This window comes from Ctenocephalides felis, unplaced genomic scaffold (genome assembly GCF_003426905.1).
Source record: "Ctenocephalides felis isolate EL2017-DRISC unplaced genomic scaffold, ASM342690v1 CF-g0.4_SCAFFOLD_03572, whole genome shotgun sequence".
NCBI lineage: Eukaryota > Metazoa > Arthropoda > Insecta > Siphonaptera > Pulicidae > Ctenocephalides > Ctenocephalides felis.
Window position 1 is genome coordinate 1,119,903 of NW_020539726.1, and position 20,628 is coordinate 1,140,530.

Here is a 20,628-nt window from a genome sequence, read left to right on the forward strand (position 1 = left end):
GTTCAGAAGGTTTCTACCACTAAATATAAGTTCATATCTTGTAAAAAAACAGCTGACCTATTAGTACTTACAAATAGTTATGGTATTTTAGAAAGTTATTATAAAAGAAAACTAACAATCGCAGAAAATGCATCCTGCCTATTATTTCTAGTAATCAATGTTGCTCACAAAGCATCATTTCGCAGAGCCTAACATGCTGCATGGTTAGATTTTAATTAATCCAATTATTTCCAGAGCTCAGACATAATACCGGCTAACAATCCTAGAACCGTCCACGTCACGCGTGGCACTCAAGCAAATTTAATTAAAGCAAAAAAGAAAAGATATTTATAATTGAAACACAAGCAATGAAAGTACATTGTAGTTTCACGACAAAAATTCACTTCGCTTTTTACTTGCAATGCAAGCACGAGAGAAAAATGAAATCGTTATCCGAGGGATGAAAATATAGAAGTATTCATTTTCAAATTCTTTATTATGTGGTTAGACTATACTGGTCTATAATATAATAATGGACTAGAATTTTAAGAGGGTATAGAGCGAAGTCGGCTGAATGTTTTTTTTTAAAAAAAAAAACAATTTTTGAAAGTAGAGAGAGGGATTGATTCTTACTACGTCGCTATCACGATATAAAAAGCAACATTTGAAAACTCATAACAAAAATTTTTCTTTCGTTGTTAGTTTTTTATTGTGAACACTGTTCTTTTGTTTATTATGTTAGTATAAAATGTGTTGTTATTTTTAAGTTGACTAGATTCAGATTTCTTATATAAGCTCTATAAAGCTTACTCGTGGTTGGCGTAAAAAAACAATCTCAAGCTTTACCTTGGCAAGATGTAAACAATAAATAAATAAAGTTGAAGAAATCATTTTTTTCGAATTCTGTTTTAAATATTCAATTTGTTTTACATAAATTGACTCCGTTTTGTTGACTTGACTTCAAATATTTAAGTCATGTCAACAACAAAAACTGAAAAATACTATAATTTATAAAAACAATTGTGAAAATAATTTGGTTTCCTTATCCAAGCTGATATTATAAGTACTGTTTATGGAACCATTTGAAAATTAGCTTTTGGTTCCTCATTTAATTGTTGTAGCAATCAGAATGATCAACAAGTCTTTTTCTGTATTTTTTGGCTATCAATTTGATTGTTTATATACCTCATGGTCTATGGTCTATATACCTCATGCAGTCTTGTTGTAAACAGGCATGGAATAGTTTGTTGCATTTTTTATCGATATAAACTCTGCTGAACTAAAAATACAAATTCTGAGTTACCGTGATGCAAACTTTTATCCTGATCTGAAATCTGAAATCTTAAGTGAATATTTGATATCACTAGTGCTTGTTATCAAGCTATCCGAAGTGAACATCAAACCAATAGTATTTTACCACGTTTTTACCAGCCACTGCCAGTTCTAGCTGCGATTTATGATACTTTTCCGAGAACTTTAGCTTCAATCCACTGTAATGAATACAATGTCCAGATTTATCCAATGTTCTTGTAAAAGCTGAAATATTATTGTTGAGATGTCATGAACACAATGATACTAAAATTAATGATAAATTACTTCCGAACCAACTCATTAGATTACTACAATTATAACCTATAAAGTTAGAAAAATGTTACATTTGCCGGTACTTCTACTCAACAATAAATTCCCCACAGCCCAATTCTTCGTGTACCAACAATTTACATAATTGCAATGCTCCACAATCGCTGATTATTTAGTTCACTGGTTACAACATATTAATTTCACTTCAATTGATTAACTTAAGTGGTAATTATAACTTCATAGATCAAAGGTACACAGTACTATACACTTAACTTATTTGGGCTTTTCGATATAAATTCAGAATACTTCAAGAGCATAATTTTATAATTCAGAATACTTCAAGAGCATTGATTTTATTATCATTTTCGACTAATTTACTATTTTATATATCTTATTACGTTTCAAGTTCACCCATGTACGATAATGTGTAATAATTTTTGTGTTTTCTGAATTATGTAAATATTTATCTTCGTGCAAAATAATCACAGGTTAGTAGAAACAAATCACATGGGCTAGTTGTTAAAAAGAATTATATACCGTTTCAAGTGAAAAAGTTTGGATGAAACATATAGTTTATAAGATGTGAGCACATGTAAATTGTATTACAGGAAACACCATTTCTATTATTTGTATTATAATATTAAATAAAATTCTAAAGAACAAGAGTTTGTGAATTATTTTTACTCGAATAGATAGTAGAATATGTACAGCGATCTTTATTTCGTAGTAATAAAATATGTAGATTTCAAGATTAAAAATACTATTACAACAATATGCTAGCTCCTCATACATACATATGGCACATACATAGATTTACTAATAAAATATACTTCTACTTCATTTTATTAAGGTAGATCGGGACTAACTTAATAACAATATTTTGAAAGTATAGATCAAAAGGTTTGTAACCAGCCATCGCCGTCGATATTCGGAGATAAACGGCCATGTTTGAAAATTTATAACAAAAGTATTTTCTGACGTTCCTATTTTTTGTTGTGAGAACTTTAGTTTACTAGGCATTTATAATATTTAGGTATACGTATATTTAATTGCTTCATGAAACGTATTATCATTTTTAAGTTAGATTTAATAGATTTTTTTATATAACCCCTATAAATTTTAATGTGGGTAGGGTCAAAAGCACAAACAGAAACTTTACCTGACAAAAATGTGTTATCAATAAGACAAATACAAAAGAATAAGATAACATTTACAACTCTTATTTAGAAAATCAGGCTTTAGCTAGTCAGCACATCTATATTATCTGTACCTATGTTGATTATAGTGCACAAGCACATAATTTGCTTGTATGTCCAAAAATTGTAACTTATTGCTTTTTTGAGAAGTTTTGTAGATTGGTTATTTACTTTTTTGCTAATTCCAAAGCCAGATCTAATTGATTTGATTGAGTTATCACATCACAAGCGACTTTTGACACAAATTTTGACCATAATATTTTTTCAAACTTTGACGAATTTTCAAAATTAAACTACTACAAATTGTCGTAGGGCCGTATTATTTCAGTATGTTCTGTAGGATGCATGATTTATATAGTTAAAAAGTTTGATAAAAATCAGCAAAAAAGTTTTCAACAGTTAATTACAAGAAACGGCTTAGTTGATCTTTACATAAAACTAATCAGAATCATTCCCAACAAATATCTTTCGAACAACCTTTGATTTTTAAAAGTCAATTCTGGATTGCGAGCTTTACACAAAAGTTTTACGCATTTTTGATAATTACAAAGAAACAACTATCAAACTAGTTATTTATTTGATACGTGTTGCGATGTAGTTCAATTGGACAGTGTAATTACTTGAGGTCAAATTGGACCTTTGTTCCCAGCCCTACCCTATTTGGAATTGATTTCCTTATCAACAAAACCTTTAGTATTCTTCAATTTTTATGTTGAAATTGAAATGATGCATTTATTAAAATGTAAATTATTTTTATAGGCAAAACAGATACTACAGCTGCTCAAAGAATGTGACTGTATCGCAACAGTCAATGAATGTATGTTAATTTTAGTTACATGAAGCTCTTCAAAAACAATCAGATATAATTGAAGCTGTGAAAACAATATATATTAATCTGTCTACTGTGTGGACGAATATTATAAAATCTATTAACCAGCAATTATTTTATTTCTCTAATGAAGGTTCAAGTCCTAAATGCTAATTACAATGACAAACTGATCATGTCGTATTCGAAGTATGACTTTATTACATTTTCGTTTTCAAATATTATGAATATTTTTAATGCTATTACAAATATATAATTCATAATTTATTATTATATAATTATGTACGACGGTTGAAATTGAAAAATGTGTGTATTACGATTGTTATCATCTTACTAATGAACATAATTCAAAATTGTTATATGATGTATTTATATTTAACCTAAATGTCATCTTAAATAATAGCAGAAAAGTTTTACTTCATTACATTTTTGTTTTCAATATTTTAATGCTATTAGAAATATATAATTCATAATTTATTATTATATAATTATGTACAACGGTTGAAATTGAAAAATGTGTGTATTACGATTGTTATCATATTGTGACGGATTAAAATGGGGTTGATGCCCCCCTTTCTTAGGGTATATGCAACGACTGCCTAATATTACATCTAGCGTTGCATCCCCAACGAAAGGGTTACACCAACTCCTTAACCCGACTTCTATAACCACCCTGTAATTACCTGTGGAAAAGCCAACTAACTACACGAATGAAACAGAATGTACTTTTAACTTATTTAATTATTACTAATTATTACAGGTGTCACGGCATGACAATACCTACGTACTGTCATGCCCTTTGCCTAAAACCTAACGTATTCATAAATCTTTATTAATTACTAACGTAAAACGGTATCAACGGAGTAACTATAACGACGGATAACGGAGGAAATAGCTTTTAAAACAATAATACATCTGACCTTTACTGGAACGGGTTCTCCTCTCCTGGCACAACACACACACCACTATACACAAAGTGGGTCCAGCGACTAGCGCGTGGACCCGACCGAACTCCTCAGAGGAGGTTACAATTCTTAATGCCATTTTTCAATCCCAGACTGGACCTTATATTGGCATCCCTATTGGGCGTGGTGGGGAGCGTCATTGCACTGGTGGTTATGCAACCCTTTTGACGACAATACCGATTGTCGTTACACGCCCCCCTGTCACAGTAGAGTCGGCCTCGGCTCTTAAATTCAAAGTTGACAATTATTGCCCTCTCCTGGTTTTTTTCCGGGTTGTTCCGGTGTTTTTCGTAGGGTCCTGTTTTGCCCTTTGGTCCTCGTCTTTGGGTTGGCTAGTTTAACTTGGTTGGCTTTGCTCAAGTGTGAGCCTTGGCTGCTAGACGATGATTGTAGTTGTGGTTGCGTGCTGGCCATCCTTTAGGCGTTGTGGTTCCGGTCAGATATTCCTAGAATCCTGGCAAGCTATTCCCCCTTTGTTTACAAACTCAAAACACGTAGCAGCTAGTAAACATAAACTTACATATACACGGGTCTGATAAAAAAATACATTAACATCCTTAATACAAAAAAAAACGAAAACAAAATCCTTCAGTAACACAAAAATTACAATACAAAATAAGTCCGTTTGCTTAAGACTATCTTAACCTATTTCGTTCTCAAAGAAACCGTGTTGGGAAAAACTGTACTCAGCAAATTCAGAAAAAAAAGAAAAAACAAGATTAGACTCAGAAAAAAAGTAGTTATATACCACAGACTAACAAAAGACAAAAACTTAATAAAAAAATATTCGAAGTACAATCGTTTTTCGTAACACGTTTCCTTGAAACGCAATCTTATCCTATGTGCGTGTGCTGTCACCTATTTTCTTGGTTGTAGTATAGAATTAATGGAATAACCGTAGCCCGAATTATAAATTAGTTCGCCAGAAATCATGAACCCGATGATATGGACAATCTTTTACTGCGTAACGCGCGGAAAAACTTTGAGAAAAAAAAAAAAACGAAACTATATGACAAAAAACAAGAAACAAAATACTCCTCAATTTACAAAATACAATTATTTAATAACTAGTTACTTTTACGGACGCGACGTTTACTGTAATTCAGCCTCTACTGGTGTGATTGCCCCCCAAATACAAGACCACAGATGGGGGCTAGGATCTAGTTTTCCTTCATTGCTCCCCCCGCAGAGCCCCATCCCAATATTAATATCTCTAGACCGACCGTCTATGCCCACCCAAAACAATGGCACTTACACTTAACACCTATGTAAGCGTGACACACCTGGGGTTCCTCAGCCCGGCACAAAAGTACCCCAATTGCCCCTTGACGGGAGATGACGTGCTGCGACCTATGTCGCCATCCCGGTCTTCGCTGAAGGTACCTTCCCAACATATTCCATAATAATCCATAATACATAATAATTCACATAATAATTCGACGGCTGCGGGGTTGATTAAGGGCGGTTTCCCCGATTGAAACCGTACGCGTCCATCGATTCGGACATCTCAATGGTCCTCGCTCGTGGACTACTGGGCCCAGCTTTCAACTCACATATATAACCATAAACCAAACGTAAATCCGATATGGCGTCCCGATATAAGCCTGCAGACTTATATTTATACAATTTCTGTTGCAACAACCTACTCTCCACAAACAAAAATCCCACTATAACTTCTTATATGTTTCTTAATTTTACGACTTATCTATGGGGGGAATCTTAAAATTAAACCTATTACTCTAATTATATTTAACTTTCACATATGTACATCTATATATAAGTGCCTATCACATTATATATTAAAAAGAGAAGTGAGAGAACACATTTTTAGTGGCTTGGTTCGCGACTTTTTTTTATTCTAACGTGGACCGTGTCGATTTGTAATATTTCTAACTTTACGCTCAATCTTATAATTAAGGTCTGAAAACTTATAACTATTTTATAAGGCCCGTGCCATGGATGTTGTAGTTAGTCTGATTGGCCTTATCTACGAACTTCGGTGTTCCCTAATACCCACTGGCCTACTATAAATTGGCATTTTTGTTGAGCTCTCACGATATTTTGTAGTACTCGTTCGCGACTCGAGTCCAACTTTTTACCGCGAGTGCCCTATCGCATGCCTCGGCCCTCCACGACTTAGCGCTACGTCGCTCGGCAGCGGCTGTCTACGGGCTATTCTTATAAAAAAAATAAAGAAAAGAGAAAAAAAAATGAAAATAAATAATTAAAAAAAGATGGTAAAGGCTACGACACGATCCTTTGAATTACATATTTGTTTATAATCAAACAAACCTATTTATTTAAGTATAATTAACCCTGATTCCAAATATCAACTTCACCCTATCTAAGATTATCCATTCCTGTTTCTTTCGATTAATACTTCTTTCTTCATTATTTTTATTTGCCATATCGGATCCCTAATCTGGATTGGGCGGTCTAAAACACGAGCCAATAACTATTGACGAGGCAGAAGTAAAGTATTTTCAATAAAAAATAAAATCGTAATTTGTCCATATAAAAGGGCGTCACGAAAATTAAACAAAACGCCGACGGTATAAACGCGGTAATACACTACAAACGTTTGTTTGGTTTGATTTACGGTAACATTATCAGTGAACAAAAAACATACGACGAAAATAAAACATAAACGATTTGGGCACCTTAACATATTTAACATTTCAACTAACAATTGCCCTCAATACTCGCATTACCTTCAACGCCTTGTAACATAGGCCATAAACTCTATCCGTAAACCAAACCAAACCTTTCGCGACGCACGGCAAAAAACACAACGACAAATATATAAATATAAAAAAAAACAAAATTCTAGTATATTAAAAATGGCGAACAAAGCGGATAATGCAATAGTGATAAGTAGGATAAAAACAGTAAAAGTAACGAAGTTACGCGTATGATATAAAACTAATTTATTATGAAATAGTAAAATATTAAAAATAGTAAAATGCAACATAAAACTTAGTATAAAAAAAGAAATTAGTATGATCAACGAAAGAATATAGTTCTTAAAAAGCGAAAAAAAAAACGAGAGCGAAAAAAATGCCTTTAGCCGTTCACGTATCATTCCGAACAATACATGAACGTTCATCTAATTGCCGAACTACAAATACGTATATTGCAAATCCGGGTTCTACCTTTGCAATTGTCTCTGTGTTCGTAGAAATACGACTTTTCGAAGGGAAATGTCACCTGCCCACCCGCTCTATTTAACCAAGGTTTTCTAGGCCTTTGGTTTCCAAGCCACATAATCGTCGGTCGAACTGATCGCCTTAGCTGCCATTATGAATTATGGTGAAAAGTCGTATTCTATTATTAATTAATAAATAAGATCAATTAGATGAAGCCGCGAATTGAGCACTAAGCAATGACGTTCCGGCGGGAATGAGAACGCCATTAATACGCGTAAGAAAAAAACGAAAGAAAAAAAAATAGAAAAGTACAATATTAAAATCGATAAAACCAAATTCATTATTGCATCACCCTACTGAAAAAAACACGAAAATACACGACATTAAAATATTAAAAAGACAAATAAAAAACATACTAATACTACAAACCAATTACATAATACAAATGTATTACACTACCCTCCAGCTGGTCAGATACAATTAGCATGTCTATGATGTAACGATTAAGAGAAAAAAAATTACAATAAACTCGAAAATAACATCAACATCTTGGTTCGGCACTTTCTGCCTGCTAATACATTTTTTTTTTTAAAACTCTTTGCGTTCTCTACGCAATTTTTATCCACATACGCGGCCTTTGCGCCCCTCGTTACCGCGCGTTTCCTCGAAAATTCACTTCATTTTCAAATCATAGACATGCTAACTACTATTCCCTCCGTGAACAACAATAAAAACAAACATACTCCATTTTTAAAAATATTTGCTAACTCTTTGGTTAATTCTCGACGATACAAAACTCAATTAATTTCACTTTCAATGATTAATAAAAACAAAACTTATGCCAATGTTGCATTATAAAACCCATATTTAAATTATATAAAACAAAACTAATCCTAATTATCCTAAACCTATCAAAATCCTAACTAAAATGTTACTAACTTATTAAGAAAGTACAAATAACAAGAGAAAAAAAAATCAATCTTTAGTAGCCTAATAAATTATGTAATATTTTAAATAATCCTATACCTAATAAAATCTTAACTAAAAATATGAAAATCTTCCTAACTTACAAACTAAAAAAATAATAAAAAATATCAATCTTACTGGCATAATCAATTATGTATTATTCTGACTATTCTATACTAGTATGTTCTAATCTAAGTAATTCTGTCTCATTCGCAAATCATCTCGAAAAAAATTATGTAATTACAGGGCTCATCAAACTTCGCGAACTAGATTAACGAAAGACAAACGAAACGACAATAAAAAATAATAATAAAAACAACTCAATACTATTTGCGTTTATCTGTACTACTTAATTATAAAAATATTATTTAGTATGAAAAAAAAAATCTACAAAAAGTGAAAGTTTTTGCGTATGAAATGTTACTAGTATCTCTTGGCGCCAGGCATTGTGTAAAAAAAAACGCACTTAGAGGGCTGTTTCGCTTGACCGTCGACTGGCGCCTAGCGAATCGAATTTCTAGCGACCGTAATTTCTTCACAGGTCAAAATTTTTGAGTGCCACTAGCGGAAAAAAAAGGGCACAGGCCAATATATTTACAGTCTTTGAATAAATATGTCAACGACAACATACTAGAGATTAGTGAAACAAAATATTTTCCTATTAACTGTTTTCGAAGACAGAAAAAAAAAACGTTTTGTGTGTGGCATAGGGTCAAGTGTACGGAACTTGAGATTTACGAAGAAAACGAAGTATATTTTGAGGGGCAATGTGTTTCAAATCTTTCGAACTAGCCTATCAAAACAAAATACTTGAATATGACGATTTATAAGTGGCTTTACAGAAATTGAAATTGATATGAATGTTTTTTTTTTTGACCGAGTTTCTTCTAAACAAAATGGAACAAAACACAACAAGTAAATAAATCCCCTTTTAAAATAAAATTAATTGCATTTTTTGTAATATTATATCCAGAAAAAAGAAAGAAAGAAAAAAAAAATAGAATGAGCGCACACAACAATCAAATGAAATCTGATTTTACAAATAAAAATAATACTTTGAACATTTTTTGTAATGTTATAAACATAATAGGTTAAATAAATATGAGTTTAATAATTTTAAATAAGTTAAATAACTTTAAATTCGAAAATTTTATTTACTTTTTAGGATTAATCTTAACAAATATTAGGTAACAAATTTTAACATCGACGCAAATGGCAATCAAAACAACATATTTGGTTTAATAAAATTAAACTAGATTATTACATATTCCATACTCAAAACATTAAACAAATAAAAATCACTTATATTTTCAACGTAGTAAAATTCTACTAACAATAAAACTACCACATCACCGCGAAAAGAACCCAATAAAAATGCACAGATAAACACAGATAGTAATACACATAAAGAATACAATTATAATTTCCACAATATTTACGCAATAATTAATTTTTAGATTTACTAAATTTACCGAACAACGTACTATAACAAAAAAAACATCTATCATGAAAATTAACGTAACTAGTACACGTAACTAGTGGGAGCGACTCGCTTAGCTTTTAATAAAAATAATTAATTATTACAATTATTAAAAATTTGTGAGGGGGGTTTATGGGGGATCGAATGCGTTTTCACCATTGTGACGGATTAAAATGGGGTTGATGCCCCCTTTCTTAGGGTATATGCAACGACTGCCTAATATTACATCTAGCGTTGCATCCCCAACGAAAGGGTTACACCAACTCCTTAACCCGACTTCTATAACCACCCTGTAATTACCTGTGGAAAAGCCAACTAACTACACGAATGAAACAGAATGTACTTTTAACTTATTTAATTATTACTAATTATTACAGGTGTCACGGCATGACAATACCTACGTACTGTCATGCCCTTTGCCTAAAACCTAACGTATTCATAAATCTTTATTAATTACTAACGTAAAACGGTATCAACGGAGTAACTATAACGACGGATAACGGAGGAAATAGTTTTTAAAACAATAATACATCTGACCTTTACTGGAACGGGTTCTCCTCTCCTGGCACAACACACACACCACTATACACAAAGTGGGTCCAGCGACTAGCGCGTGGACCCGACCGAACTCCTCAGAGGAGGTTACAATTCTTAATGCCATTTTTCAATCCCAGACTGGACCTTATATTGGCATCCCTATTGGGCGTGGTGGGGGAGCGTCATTGCACTGGTGGTTATGCAACCCTTTTGACGACAATACCGATTGTCGTTACAATATTACTAATGAACATAATTCAAAATTGTTAAATGCTGTATTATATTTAACCTAAATGCTATCTCGAATAATAGCAGAAAAGTTTTACTTCAATCGCGTGTGAACCTTAAGCGCACTCTTTTCTTTTTTTAATTTTCAAAAAAAAAGACATCTGATTATAGAAAACAATTCGTATATTAATTTCAATTTTGCTTAAATTCCAAAGCTCACTTATATGCTTGAGATAAATAACTTAAACTTTGCAATTCAGTTTATATAATTTTTAGAAATATTAGATAAGTACCTTATCATTCTAACGCGGTTAATTAAGTTTTGTTTATTCACTTTTTACGTAAACTTATAGAAATGTCATCGTCCAATTTATAAGCTCTTTTATTTTGTCTATGCATACAAATAATAAAAGTTACATTATTATAAATACTACTAATACTAGTATTATACTACATTTGAGAAAAATTTATATTTTTCGAACATTTCATTATAGAACGGGTAGTTCTAGCATTTTGCCTCAAGGGACGATGCCATACACCACTAGTTTATTTCTTATAACTCAAATTTCCTGTACTTGCATCAGATAATAAATGCTAATGTCATTGGTATTGAATAGCCTGCGATCGTATTATCAATTTAATATGTATTGATTTTTTTTTCTCTTTTTTAGTTTGAGACGCGATCTGAATGATGAGTTCTGACGGCTGACTTGCTACAGTTGCAGAGAGAAAAAAAAATTGTAAGTGTGAGAGCATTTCTTTAAAAAGGGGTTCTAATAATATTTTTTTCCTTTACAAAATATTTTGAGTTAAAAGAAGCTTTCGATAAGGCTATTGCGGAAAATCCTTCAAAAGTAGCAATAAGACTGTGGTCTATATGCTTTTCGATAGATTAGAACTAAAAATTAGCAACGTAAAACTTGAGAATGATGTAAAAAAAAAACAAAGGAAAAAAACAGAATGCTGGAAAGAAAACAAAGTGGAACCAATTGCGGTTAGAAGTAAGAGCAGATATAGTATCGTTCCGGTGAAGATAAATCCGCAGCAGATGTAGCAATAACGACAACTACGATGAGGTACAAAACGGTTAGTAAGCTAATGAGCCAAACTGGTGAACTAGTCCAGTCATTTGGTCGTTTCGCCGGTACAGTACTCCGGGAATTCTAAAAATTGGTAATCTTATAGATTTCGAGGTGCTCTTTACGAAAATCAACTTTGCCACCTCAAATTTGAACGGCAAGTTGCCGCCATATTGAAAAAATGGCGTCAAAAAACAGCTTTTTTTAAATATCTACTTTCTGGCTCATTCTACGATAAAAGTATATATGTACGAATTAAACTACAGAAAATTTCCTACAATTCTTTAGAAAACCGTTTTTTTGTAAAATTGATAGTTTGAGAGTACGGCCGCCTCAAAGTCTTTGCTGCTCTCGCCGTAGTATCAAATCTGTTCATATATGGCAGCACTTCGAACTTGACCACATTCTCACTAATAATTAATATTTTCAATGTTAAATTAAGCGAATAAGATCTAGAAATAAAATAATTCAAATATTTTTCTGTTTTTTTGCTGATTTTTTAACGCTTCAAGCTACTTGAAGCTATGAGGTGCTACTCAAGCTATAAGCATACTTATAGCTACTTTGCCATTGAAGTGTTAAAAAATATTTGAATTATTTTATTTCTAGATCTTATTTCGTTGATTTTTGTAAAGAGCACCTCAAAATCTATAAAATTTCCAATTTTCAGAATTCCCGGAGTACTGTACCGGCAACAGCCTTTTTTTGCACCAAATGACTGGACTAAACTGAATGTGTATTTTTCAAAAAGTTGGAAGACAGCGTCAGAAAGACGGATAAAGTATAGAAAAAAAGAGTCGATCATTCTCAATATAGCAAAGAGTAAGGGCAAGTGCAGAAAATACAAATTCACAAAAATTATATAGCAAACTCAAGACAGGCAAATAGAAAAATAGGTATAAAATATAACATGAGAACAAAGCATCAATACATATAAGTTCGATTTGTAATTTTATATAATGAAAGGCGGCATGTAAAAATAGAGTCAAAACACAACAAAATTGTCAGCGAATAGTAGTAATAAATTAAGAAATATTGATATCTAGAAATAGAAAGGTGCAGAACCAAAGATGCGTAGGGGGAAGTCCCCGAGTGCCGGACACCTAAGGTTATTTAAAAATAAATCAAAAAATATTTTACGAAATGTTTATTAAATTATGATTTATGTTAGATAACAAATTTAGAAATCAAACTAAATTAACAAAACCGCAATCTTTGCTAAAAAGTAATTAATACTATCAATCAAACTTTGGTAACAAAAAATATGATTTTAAACAGTGGCACCTAGTACCGGATATTTCAAAATAACCTGCATTGATCACATATGTAGCCATCTCCACACTTTGGAATATTCGCACATGTGCTTTTGACAAATATTATTAGATATTACAAAAGAAATCACTATTTAACGATGTTCTCAGCTGGAGCATTCATCATAAGATTTTCATCCTTTGACTAGGAAATACGAAAAATGGGGGTATGTTGTGACTGTTAGCACTCAGACAGAACAAAATTTAATAATTGAAATAAATTACATAAATTCTCACAAAAAATATCAATATGTTTACTGTCCGGCACTAAGGAACGACTTAGTGTCCGGTGCTAGGGGAGAAACATTTTCGTTGATTTGGTGGCACCTACTAAAATTGTTTAAACAATTTAATAATATTTTACCATTTTACGGATAACAATCAAGTACAACTTTTATCTTTCCATACCACTCAAATGTAAATGCATAAATATGCTAAAATTACTTCCATTGATATATAGGTGACGACGTGATTTTGCGCCTAAAACAGGAAAGGGTTGCTCTCGCCGTGGCCGTGTGCGTCACAGGCGAAGCTTGGCACGTGATCCTGTACCTGTTGGCCCCCATGCCCCTTTCACTTGTATTTTGTAATGAAAAGATTTATTCTCGCTTAAATAATACGTATTAGAGTGTCCGGCGTTACAGGACTTTCCCCTATATATGTAATTGACACACGAGGATTCAAAAATCAGATAAAGCTGAAAAAAATCTTTCTGACAATTTAGACAAAAGTTTTTATCACGATAAAGTTCATGGTCTAAAAAAACATACTAAATTATAGTAAATGACATGTGGATTATATACGACATTTTATCAAAGATTGTAATAATTAGTAACGACTTTGTGAAGTCGGCAAGATTTTTTGCGGGCCTTTTTTTAACGGGAAAACCGATTTCAAAAATTTAAAAACAATTTGATGTAGCTCAATCTAGTCTCATTAGTTCTGCGCGGTGATCGGCCAAGCGATTTCTTTGCATAGTTAGCAAAAAACTGTATTTTTTTGTTTATGTTTTAGTCACAGATCCTGAACGATTTTTAAAAAATCAAAATCTGTTTGAAGGATGTCAGTTGAGTTCACGCCTATTAGTTTTTGATACAAATATTGACCAAAAGTTTGTAAGTAATTAAATGTTACGTAATTTCAAGAACTCAAAAACAATTCAATGAAACTCAGTAGAAATTCACGTTGATTAGATTTCATAAATTTTATTTGTATTACTTCACAAACTTTCTGTACTCACTCCAGATAATGAAGCGCTGATGTTATTTGTATTGAATATCGGTACAAATAACTTTGTACAAATTAACCAGTAGGTCGGGTATGCAGCATAGATTTTCATGTTTCATTTATTTCTTATTGTAAATAATTTATTTTTCTTTGTAGAACTCGTTATTATTGAAGTAATTCAGTTTTTGTTAGATCGAAGCTTCGAAATAAGCAACCGGTAAAATTTTTGATAATGCAGGTTTAAGAGTAAATAAAAAAATGCCATAAGGCGATCAAAATGGTTATTAGATTATCAGATATTTTATAGAGATTTTAATAATAAGTACAACTGTAAGACATTGAAAATTTTAGATTATGGTGCTAAAAGTTACAGTATTAAGGTACGATGCCGTACACCAACAGTTATTTTCTTAATTTAAAATATACTCACAAAGTATTTAAAACGTAATTTTTATAATGAACAGATCATGCAGATAACTGCATATGAATTTAGTTGTATTTGAACGTGCCTAAAACAATACATATGCATTTTAGATAAATATTTGGACAAATTTCTGTTCGAAGCAAATCGATTGGTAACTCCAAACGTAGATGATATGGCGCTTTAAATCAAAAGGCAAAATTGGATCCTGATACAGATCTTACATTTATTTATGACAACTTCAGCTTAAAAACGCATTTGTAGTTAATAATGAAATAATCGATTAATTTATTAAAATTGACAACTGTGTTAATTATTTAAAACTGCATATAATTAACACTAGTCAGAGAAATTAAATGAAAGTCCTTTAAATAAAATATAGTTATTGATGTCATTATATATTGGTTCTATTGTAGATGAATAAACATGTAATCTATCTTTTTTTTGCTATCGCTTTCGCCCAAATCTATCTCTACGCGTCATATATTGAACATTGAAGAAAAAACAAGACATTTGTTACAAACTAAAACCCTATCAGTATCGTTCCTGACACAGGTTTGATAGATTGCTCGCTTGGACTAGTTTGTTACCTTCGAATTCATCTACCCGTATCTGACACGGAACAGGCGCGCAAAATTGCTTCAAACCGCACACCATACTTTACTATTTACCACTATAACTGTAGCATGAAAATGGTTTTGTTTCGAAAATATTAAATATTATGTAGATAAATTTGAGAACCATGATATTGATTATTGGTATTAATAAATTTAAAGCAATGTTATCTATAAATATTTGGTCAGGCCAGTGGTTCTCAAAGTCTTCCAAACGGACCTTCAAAAGTCCATGACAATATTCAGGGGGTCCACGGCAGTGAATGCCCTATTTACTTATATTATACTATCTATATAGAAAATCATATACAATATTTAGAAATAAATCTAAAAAGTAAAAGTTTTTTTATAAAAATGTTTAAATTGTAGCGTAAGTAGATATTCGGTTTAAGGTAGCAATATGGTTGTATTTGTAAAACCCCAATTTGCTGATGATCAAAGGGTTTGGCAATATGTTTGCTTTTATTGAGAACATTATTTCTGGATTCTAAATATAAAAAACGATTTCATAGTTGTAAAAATAGATCTTCTGACGAAAAGAGATGTAAACTGAACATCATTAGCTGAAAGATGTAATATTAAACCTTACAAAATTGTTGCCAAATTATGATAATTAAACATTTATTTTTTGCTATAATTTGATAATTTATAAATTTTTTCAGAATTTTGAAATTTTTTAACCCAAAAAAATTACACAAAATGTGTACACAATATTAAAATCTCTATGAAATATCTGATAATTTGATGTACATAAGTCAAAGGTTTTGACATAGCGAAATTCGCTCATACGTGGTCAGGTTGGCCGAGTGGTCTAAGGCGCCAGATTTAAGCTCTGGTTCCCGATTGGGAGCGTGGGTTCGAACCCCACACCTGACAAATTTAAATTTTTAATTACATGTATAAAAAAATGATTAATTTGAATTGTTTAATTACATTAAACGGTGGTTCTATATAGAAATTCAGCTATATGTTGCAAAAATTTTGGCATTTGAAATTTTTAATTTGTTTTGTAATTATCAGCTAATTATAGTTTGGAAGAAGTTCTCATGCATAGTCAGGTTTGCCTAACGATCTGCGGCACCAGATTTAAGCTCTGGTTCCCGATTGGGAGCGGGGGTTTGAACTCCGCACTTATCAAAGTTAAATTTTTAATTACATGTTTAATATTAATAATTTTAATATTCGGTAGTTCTATAGAGGAATTCAGCTGCATATTGCAAAATTTTAGCATTTGAAATGTTTAATGTGTTCTTTAATTATCACCTAATTAAAGTTTGAAAAAATGTTTCTTACGTTGTCAGGTTGGCCGAGCGGTCTAAGGCGCAAGATTTGAGCTCTGGTTTCCGATTGGGAGCGTTGGTTCGAACCTCACACTTTATAACGTTACATTACATTATATTATATTGTTGTATTATACATGTGTAATACTATGTCTTTATTTATTGTTGGCCGAGCGGTCTAAGGCGCCAGACTTGAGCTCTGGTTTCCGATTGGGAGAGTAGATTCAAACCCTACACCTGACAAAAATAAATTTTATTTATACATATAATTGCATGAAGCTTTACTTTTGAGATCTTTGGTTTTGTAATTATAAGTTCATAATAGTTAGAAAAAGAGAATTATTTCGCTCACATAGTCAGGTTGGCCGAGCGACACATTTAAATTATTAATTACATGTATAAAAATATTATTAATTTGATTCGTTTAATTTCATTAAACCGTGTTCTATACAGAAATACAGCTGTATACTGCAAAATGATTGCATTTGAAAAATTTAATTTGTTTTGTAATTATCAGCTAATTATAGTTTGGTAAAAGTATTCGGTCGTGGTCAGGTTGGCCGAGCGGTCTAAGGCGCCAGGTTTAAGCTCTGGTTCCTGCTTGGGAGCGTGGGTTCGAATCCCACACCTAACAAATTTAAATTTTTAATTAAAAACGGTGGTTTTTATACAGAAATTCTGCTGGATACGCACACACATACTCTTCCAAATTTAGTTTCATTCGATTCCAAATGGCTTGAAACGTCGAGAAAACATAAAATTAGTTTGTTAAATTTGAAGCTAACTATATATTCTTTACAAATAATTTCATCTTTGCAACTCAGTTTTTATCATTCTTATAAATATTAGAAAATGTACTTTATTCTAAAGTCGATTGATTAAGTTTTGTGTATTTACTTTTGTGTAAACATATATATTAAGTTACAATATTCACAATAATATATTTGAAAACATTCAAAATTCCTCGGTACGGGAAGTTCTATCAATTTGCTTTAAGGCACGATACCATTCACCACTAGTTCATAATTATTTTCGTAAGATATGATATTGTAAGAGCAGCCATGCTTATTATGACCATGCTAAATTTGAATTTGTCTGAGTAAATCGGCGTTTCAACACTCACTAAATTCAATTATATTAGGTTCTCTAAACAGAATGTAATATGTGTGCACAGATCCTTTACAAATTTTGCGATATATGTTTATTCGCCTAATAATTACATCAAATACAAACATGCTTAGTCCTTTATATTTGCGGAACACTAAATTAAGTGTGCGTTAGATTTAATGACGAGGGTGTAATATATTTAGCTATAATATCAAGCAATTAGCTACAATTTGTATCGTTTAATGATTAAATTGGTACTATATATTTGATTAACCTATAAAAATAAAGTAATAACTAGTGGTGTATGGTATCGTGCCTTAATGCAAATTGTTGGAACTTCCTGTACCGTGATGAATAATTTGAGGATTATTAAATGTTTTTAAATAGATGTAACTTAAATATGTTTACAGAAAAGTAAATAAATAAAACTTAATCAATCAAATTTAAAATGAAGGACATTGTATAATATTTATAAGAATGATATAAACTCAAGTGAAACGTTAAAATTATTTATTTGAAGTATATAATTCAGCTTTAGAACTTTAGATAGAAAAAAATTAAAAATCGAATTATCTTCAAAATTCGAAAAATTAAATTTTTGGAAAAAAAATTCCCAAATCAATCGTTTCAGCAGAAAGTTTTTTAAATCGGATACTTAGTTCTCTCAAAAACTGCCATTTTTTTGCACATTTAGCTTGGTATCTTTGAAATGGCAAGACCTGCCTTTGCCAAAAACTAAACACCACATCTCCTTACCAATAAGAATCCAATGTTTTTTGAACTATTCAAATCGGTTGATCCGTGTGCCCGAAAACGTGGACGAAAAATTGTACCCATACATACATACACACACACATCCATTTTTTCTGTGGTACATCAAAATGTTCAGAAACCTAACGAATCAGTGAAAACTTTTTCTGATAAACCAATATTTTACTGCTAAGCTTTCATGCAAGCAAATTTCAATAAAAATAAAAATATAAAATTCAATTTGCATTATGTATTTTTTTAGTATGACGATAAGTGTTATTTTAATCACGTAAGTAGGGGAACTAGCAGCTTGTTATAATAGTTGTTTTTAAAATTAGTATATCTTGAGATTTACCGATTATAATTCTACGAAATAAAGATAATGCAACTATTAGTTTTAACATCTAATGTCGCAAGTAGTATCTGATAATTAGTTCTTCACTCATTTTTACGAAAATTGATTTGTTTCTAAGTAATTCTTTCAACAAATTAACCTTAACTATGATTAAAACAAAAAAAAAATACGATAGTGCCTCCAGCAATATAAATTCTTATTATACAGGAAACGTATATTAATACAAATAAAAAAGATAGCATCTCCTGTAATACAATTTATATGTGACCATAATTCACAAACTATAAATTCCACCCATTCTTCACTTGAATCTGGTTGAACTTCACTACTCGCAAGACAACACTAATATTTCCAGATGTGATTTATTTACATTCATCAGGATAACTATTTAAATAATTTAGCAATTATAAAAACTTTTACACATAAAAGGCTGAGAAATAAGATATATGAAAATTAAAATCAGTCGATAATAATGACGCATGCACACTTCTGTTTACTTCGTCGAACTACTGGACAGTGGCAAATACAAAAATTATATTGTTTAAGATCTTATTGAAAAACGCCTGTTACCCCGTCACAATAAGCGACTAAATATTAAAATAATGAATATTAAAAATATGATAAATATAGCATACACATACACACAAATATATATAAATGATCCTTTAAAACGTTTAGAGGTGAATCATAAGAAAATGTATGATGAAACCAAATGAAAGTAAAGAAACTAATTAATTTCTTGTTTATTACCTTCAAACATGAGTGGGACCATCATTGTATGATTCCAATACTCATTTAACGAATGAGATATTGTAAGGAAATGTGAAATCAATGTACCATGGCACTTAAATCAATTCCACATTTCTTGTCAGCGTAATTGATTCCCTAGTGAACTTATACGTTGTATGGCTCATCGATCTATTACATAGTTATCTGTAGGGGCAGAGTGTAACAGTTTTTTTAATTAATATATCTTGAGATTTACTTATTATATTTCTACAAAGATAGATAATTGCTGTAACTATTTCTCTACCAAATCAAGTAAAAATTCTTTCACACTTATTGTACATTATTTTAGAATTAATCATTTTCTAAAAAAAGTGTGTTGTATCTTACCCTGTGTTTGGGGTGAGTTGTAACGTCTACCAAGACACGTAGTAAGGACACAAAAACGACAATAATACCTCTGATAATTTATTCTCTTCTGATTTAAGAAAAATGGCTTGTTTCTAAGGAATTCTCATGAATCAACGTAAACTATAAACTAGTTGGTATTCGTATTTTGCCTTGAGGCAAGTTACATGAACTTCCCGATATGTTTAGATAATCGACTTAATCAATAAGCAAAAAATTAATTTATGAGTGATTAATAGTATTCCGAGTGAATCTATTACATATATTTGAAAACAAACGAACACGTTAACTCGGAGTATTTTCTAAAAGCAATTTTTCACAAATCAATAACTTTTATAATTGAACCAGTCTCCTTAGGACAAGTTTATTATGTTTATTAAGACCAAGTACTATATTTCGGAATTCGAGATACGCAGCTGTGAATATGTAAATACTTGCATATTGACA

At 31.3% G+C, this 20,628-nt stretch overlaps 2 non-coding genes across 2 annotated transcripts; both read left to right on the forward strand.

The window, feature by feature from the left end:
* Positions 1 to 16,347: 16,347 nt before the first annotated feature.
* On the forward strand, positions 16,348 to 16,431 carry Trnal-uaa. Its single transcript has one exon. It is a non-coding gene; the product is annotated as a tRNA-Leu (tRNA).
* Positions 16,432 to 17,385: 954 nt separating this feature from the next.
* Positions 17,386 to 17,469, forward strand: Trnal-uaa. Its single transcript has one exon. It is a non-coding gene; the product is annotated as a tRNA-Leu (tRNA).
* Positions 17,470 to 20,628: the final 3,159 nt, after the last annotated feature.